At 37.6% G+C, this 6,443-nt stretch overlaps 1 long non-coding RNA gene across 1 annotated transcript; it reads left to right on the top strand.

Annotated features, from left to right (window-relative positions):
- The first annotated feature begins 1,281 nt into the window (after positions 1-1,281).
- On the top strand, positions 1,282-3,347 carry LOC306842946. The gene is made up of 4 exons (XR_013781797.1): positions 1,282-1,398; positions 1,482-1,519; positions 1,632-1,661; positions 2,566-3,347. It is a non-coding gene; the product is annotated as an uncharacterized lncRNA (long non-coding RNA).
- The last annotated feature ends 3,096 nt before the right edge of the window (positions 3,348-6,443 follow it).

The following is a 6,443-nucleotide window of genomic DNA, read 5'->3' as shown; positions in this document are numbered from 1 at the left end:
TGTACGGTGTTTTTGCAGGATGACTGTCTAGGGGAGATAGAAAGTGTTTTGTCAGAATATTAAGAAACTGCTCTAGACAAATAAGGTCATTAATAAACACTGTAATGCAATCTGGTAGAGGATGCTGAATATTTAACAATTGACATTATACTGTATTGTGTTGCATAATGGGTTAATATTCAATTGGTTTATATTTGAACTTATCTTTTCTAGTGTTTTTATCTACTGTAAAATCTTTTACATTAATGTAATATAAATAAAACTTATTGTTGAATTACACTGTATCTGCACTCCTGTATTTGTTATACTGTAATAGACAACGTCTTGCAAATGATTGCTGATTTCCAAAAGGAGGTGTTTGTAAAGTGTTTTGAATGGATCTCACTAGTGTTCTCTAGGTAGTGAAGCAGTCTGTGTATTTATAGGTTTTGTGTGCTACATGAGACTATAAGACTAAATGCATAAATGTAAATGTACACACAAATAAGATAGGACTGTGCCATGCACTTTTGTAGGCAGTTTTTCAATGTGAAATGTTGTTTAATTGCAGTTGAAAGCGGAGCCGGCTGCTCAGTCGTGCCGGAGTTCACAGGCATCAGTCCAGCAGGAGGCGCTGTAATCCACGTTCTGCCCTTCGAGGAGGTCCATGTCAACATTACAGTGGACTCAAGAGTACAGAGGTAAGCTGACAGCACAGGAGAGCTATATTTAGGCAATCATATTTGAGTTTTGTACTCTTTCATGTTCAGATTAATGTCAACAAATGACATTTTTCTCTAGAGATTAATGCCATGTTAATTTATGTTGCTTAAATTCTCCCAGATGTTCAACACTTGTTACTGCTGAACATAAAAAAGACATTTTGAAGAAGATTGGGACATAACCTAGAGGAATTGTCAGGTTCTTATCCGTCCTCGACCTGATCTGACCCAAATTACTTAACATGAGTGCTCAGTAAACTCAGTGTGCCTAAATTAATTCTTAATTCCTTTTACTCAGATCAGTTTGCTCCATTCAGAATAAAGACATTAGTGCACTGAAGTGTGTAGCTGTTATTATTTCCATTCAGTTTGATGGCACGCTTCAGTTTGGATGTATACTCTTCTCATTAGTAGAAGGGAATCATCTAAACTCTCACATCATTCACACATTGTGACCCCAAAAACACAAGCACCATAATACTTCATGCTAAATAATTTTGTCAGTATATCAGTTGAAATCCCTGGTCATTTCTCAATGCAGTGTGTCTGAAATTGCCGTGACTGGTCCACCGGGCCTCTTCGTATCACCAATGGAAATAGGCCAGAGTTTCCAGAGTTCCGTCACGCTGTCCTGGGTCCGAGGTCCAAATCAGTTCGCCCATCTGCTGTCCGTTTGTTTTGCTGCTAATACTCAGAGGTAGTCAGCAATCAACTTGAATTCTTCATAAAACAAATTCACAACTGATAGCTCAGTTAAACTGTTTAATGTTTGTTTCACAGCCTGCAGTCTAACGTCAGGTGTATATGGCTTCAACAAAGTAAGATTGTTTTACTAATTTTCTTTGTTTTCCTGTTAGTATTTAAAAAAAACTGTCGATGGGAGATCAAATGCCTGTAGTCTTTATTTCATGTAGTTTTTCTCTCTTTCAGCGCAAACAGATCCTTTGCCGCCTGGAACAGGTAATAATTCTGTTAGTTGTTTTTTTTGTAAATCATTAAAGCTAAGTATTACGCAGCTGTTTTCAGCCTGTACTGCTTAATGTGCAGAATGGTTTTGAAGATACTGTAAGCCTCAGATAATGTAGTATTCGTTATGTAACACTGTACGTAACAGTGACAGGCATCTGTAATAAACTCAGAAACAAACTAAAGCTTTATTATAGAGCACATGGAAACTAAACACACACACCAGAACAGAGCAAAAAACACCAACAAAAAAACACAATCTAATGCAGTTTCCTGCTGAACAACACTGCCACCTAGTGTCCGCAGGTAATGATTTATCACACTAGAGATGTGTTGTCTGTTTTTGATTTTTTTTTTCTTTTTTAAGAAATATAAGATTAATTTTTTTAAATCTCCCCAGACAGATTCAACTGTCAGCAAATGTTGTCACTGTTTGCATAGTGGAGTGATGATTTTCTTACATCTGTTTGCATTCTGAATCATACTTTGTTTTGTGTTCCTTGTATACATTTAATACATCATCTATAGTCATCATTACAATCCAAGGGTATTGGATTGATTTTATCTTTATTCTTGTGCACACTTTTATTTCTAATGTAAAAATGCAGCATTTTATTTGAAGAGAATCACAAAAGCTAAACTTATGTAAAACTATAACACGAACCTAAAACACTAGCAATTCTACATGTGTCTGTTGTTTCAAAACCATCCTGAGCGCAGGACTGTCTTCAGAAGTCTCACTCGTCATAAGTTTATCTCACCCTCATTTCATTCAAATGTAAAGATGTTTCTCATGCGTATTTTCCTGTCAGAGTTGAAATGTAAGGAGCGTGAGCTTCAGATATCTCTAGTGCTGCCCATTTATTTCCTGGAGAACCTGCATTTCACTGCTCTCCAGGTGAATGATCCGACCTGTCCAGTGTTTTATAACTCGACCCACATCACCGCCACCTTCCCTCTGACCGGCTGCGGAACCAAGACCATGGTATGAAACCTTCTCACTTCATAGATATATTTTAGATAGTTCATAGATACAGTTAGTAGTGCCTTTGTATTTCTAGCAGTCACATCGAGTTTATTTCATTATTTATTTTTTCTTTAAACATGTATCTTTGTGAGTATACTTAAATGTTGAGAAGTTTGAAAATGTTTTATTTATTTTTTGTAGTTAAATTAAATAATACATTTCTAACCTGAAATTAACCGCAAAAGGGTCTTGTCCTAAAGAATTCTATTCTTTTCTTTTGGAAAATTTACCATTTGAGTTAATAAATGTCAGCGTTCCGGACTCCTTGTTCTTTGTTTTTCCCCTGTCCTTCCTGAGTTTCTTTATTTGGTTATTTTCCTGTTCTTGTTAAATTAATTTGATTATTACTTGATTACTCCTCACCTGTTTCTGTTCTCCCTGATTACGTTCTGTGTTTATAAGTCCTGAGTCTTTGTCCATTCACTCGTCTTTTTTACGTTGTGTTGCCTGTCTGGCTTTGTTTATAATTTATGTTCTTAAACTTCGCCGCTGTCTGTGGTGAAGTCAAGCCTGCTGTTCGTGGCTCAGTCAAGACTGCCGTTCGCGGCCAACGCAAGCCACCCGCCGTCCACGGCTCCAACCCTAGAGCTCCTGGATACGGCACTACCCCCAGAGTTCTCGCCACTTCTCCTTACCCCAGAGTGCCCTCCAGTGCCCGCAAGTGCCCGCGCATCTCGAGTGCCGCCAAGATGTTATAAACTTCCCCAAGAAAATGTTTTTTGGGGGGCCATATCATCATGGCCATAGTGGCTGGGCCAAGGGCCAAAGCCACGGACTCCCCTGATCCGCCATGGCCTCGTGAGTCCCCGGACCCTTCATGGCCGTCCGAGCTTCCTGCGTCGCCCTAGAGGTCTCCCGTGTCTCCATCCTGGTCTAGCCTCCATGTCATGGTTCTGGACTCCTTGGCTGCGTCTGAAACCGCCTACTTCTCTACTATATAGTAGGGGAAATGCAGTAGGCGAGCTAATAAGTATGTCCGAATCCTTCGGATTCATAAAAGAGTAGGCAGCAATTACCTGGGTGACATACTAATTCTCGCGAGATTCGGACGTGTGTCTACTTAAAGTGCGTCCGAATATGCCTACTTCTCTACTATATAGCAGGGGAAAAGCAGTAGGTGAACGAATAAGTATGTCCGAAACCTCAGTATTCATAGAAGAGTAGTCGAGAAGTTCCCGGAAGTCCTACTGCTTCAGCCCAGATTCTTGAGTGTTCATCCGATGCACACTTTTCTATCCCAGAAGCCCCACGCGAGAGGATACGTCATCATCGAACGTGACGGAGATCAGCGATGCGGCTGTTTACAAATGTGAGTATTATCGATCAAAAACACGGTTACATGTGTTAAAATTGTAATTTTTTGAGCTACTGCATTTCTTGAGCTACTGCATAGTAAATTGTTGATTTGCTGAAGGTGTAGATGCTAGACAGTAACGTTACATTATATTTGTATAGTGAACAGCGTTCACTATACAATAGCTCCAGTAAACACGCACGAATAGCTCCAGTAAACACGCACGTCTCCAAAGTGCATTTACATAAACCTTATACATCTAGAAGACGATTAAATGTCTATTTAATAAGAGACAGGAAAATATTCTAAAAGAATATTCAAAGGCTCTCAGTGAGCTGAAAACCTTTCAGTTACTGAAATGAATAAAAAATCATTTTAAATCTTAAGGTTTCGTTTATTTTAATTATTGTAATTTCAAACGAAGCTGGTACAGCGCTTTTCTGATTCTTGATTTCTGTGCATTTGATGCAGAGCTTTTGTGGTGGAGCAGGTGACAGCGGTATTTGTGGGGAAAAAAGGATAACACAAATATAAAGTCTGACTGCTGCAGTGAGGGACGTGATGGACAGCAGAGACAGGTGAAGGTGGACACGGTGGTCTTCATCAGAATAAAGCTGCAGAACTGGCTCAGCTGTGTTGAGATGCAGTAGGATGTGGGGTCACTGCCTGTAAGTACATGATTGTTAGAACAATTATGTTTGAATAAAGCTTTTTCATTTGTTGACTTGTTTATTTATTGTCATGGTTACTGTTATTTACATTTTACTCATTTGTTCATGTTTCCTGTTGTCAGTAAATAAAATATAATTGTTTCATTAACATATGCAGTAATTCATGACTTGACTGAAAATTGAGATGTATTCACCATGGCTGCATTTGTCTAGTGTACAGTCATGCATAGCTATGGCATATGAAAAAGAAAATTACATTTAGCTTGTTTCACTAAAAAATATAATTAATTATTGGTCAGCATTTATCATTATTATTGTTTGTAAGTGTTGAGCAACCAATGCATTCTAAAGGAATCTTAATTTCTAAGTAGTAATACTTACATTTTTCGAGTGTAAAATCAACAATCCTCTCCAAAGGTAAGATCTTTGAGCAGCTGATGGACACCTCCTTTGTGCAGAAATTACAAACATGGAGGAAAACATACTAGGTAGGGTTGTGGATTTATTGATGCTTTGAGATGTTTGTGCGCCTGTCATTCTTATTTTATTTTTATTATTATTTATTATTACTGCAGAATATACAAGCTCAGGGAATGATGGTAGTAGCTTTAACAATGAACAATCATAATGACACAACAAAAGAAAAAAAACAACTAATTGGTTTGCGTACATCATAGTATGAGATTATATACACAAGGACAAAAAGATTAAATATCTTTGAATAATCATAAAATGTATATAATCATAATGCATTAAAATTGCATTTGTTTTTGTTATTTATAAGCCTCAGGGATGAAACGAGAGGGACATTCAACAAGAAAAAGAGGAAAACAAAGGAGATTTAAGCCAGTTTTGCATGTGGATGAACAATTTTGGTTTTTCGTAATAAAAAATAATTTCTTTAAGGATGAAACTGTATGGTTATATTAGTTGAGTTAAAAATATAAAAACGTAAATCAACCCAAAATTTGTTGGTTAAACTACAATCATAAGGGCAGCTGTTTCTTCAAGACCAAAAATTAGCAAATTTCATTGGCATCAAAATATTTTCAGATGAATTAAAACTGTCTCTCATATCTTTTGTTTTTGCACTTGTTATAACGTCATAGATCACATGATAACGTAAACATGGCGGATCTCATTCATACTCAACGAAATTTGGCTGTAGATTACGTACTCTTTTAGCGCTCGTTAAGTACTTCTTGAAAATGAGTACCTACTCATTGAGTAGGCGGTTTCGGACGCAGCCCTTGTTCTTTGTTTTTCCCCTCTCCTTCCTGAGTTTCCTTATTGGGTTATTTTCCTGTTCTTGTTAAGTTCATTTGATTATTCCTTGATTACTCCTCACCTGTTTCTGTTCTCACTGATTACATTCTGTGTTTATAAGTCCTGAGTTCCCCCTGAGTTTTTGTCCGTTCACTCGTCATTTTACGTTGTGCTGCCCGTCTGGCTTTGTTTATAATTTATGTTATTAAACTAAGAAGCATTGGTGAACTGTACCTGCTGTCTCCTGCGTCCTTCCCTTCCCGCCACACACACACAACCATGACAATAATGTAATTTCTCATAATGCGAACAATATTATTAAATGAGTTCAAAATTTAAGGTTGGTGAAATTAAATTTTATGAACATTTATTAAACAAATAACTGAACATAATACTCATTACTAGTGGTGGGCAGAGCGAGGCTTCGTGAAACACTGAAGCAGTTAAAGCAAATGTGTCGAGGCTTCGAAACGTTTCGATATCTGTCTCTACATTGACACCTGGTGGGCATTTTCAAG

The sequence above is a fragment of the Barbus barbus genome, assembly GCF_936440315.1.
Source record: "Barbus barbus genome assembly, chromosome: 23".
Classification (NCBI taxonomy): Eukaryota; Metazoa; Chordata; class Actinopteri; order Cypriniformes; family Cyprinidae; genus Barbus; species Barbus barbus.
Note: the sequence above shows the minus strand (reverse complement) of the source record. Positions and strands in the feature narration are given on the sequence as shown.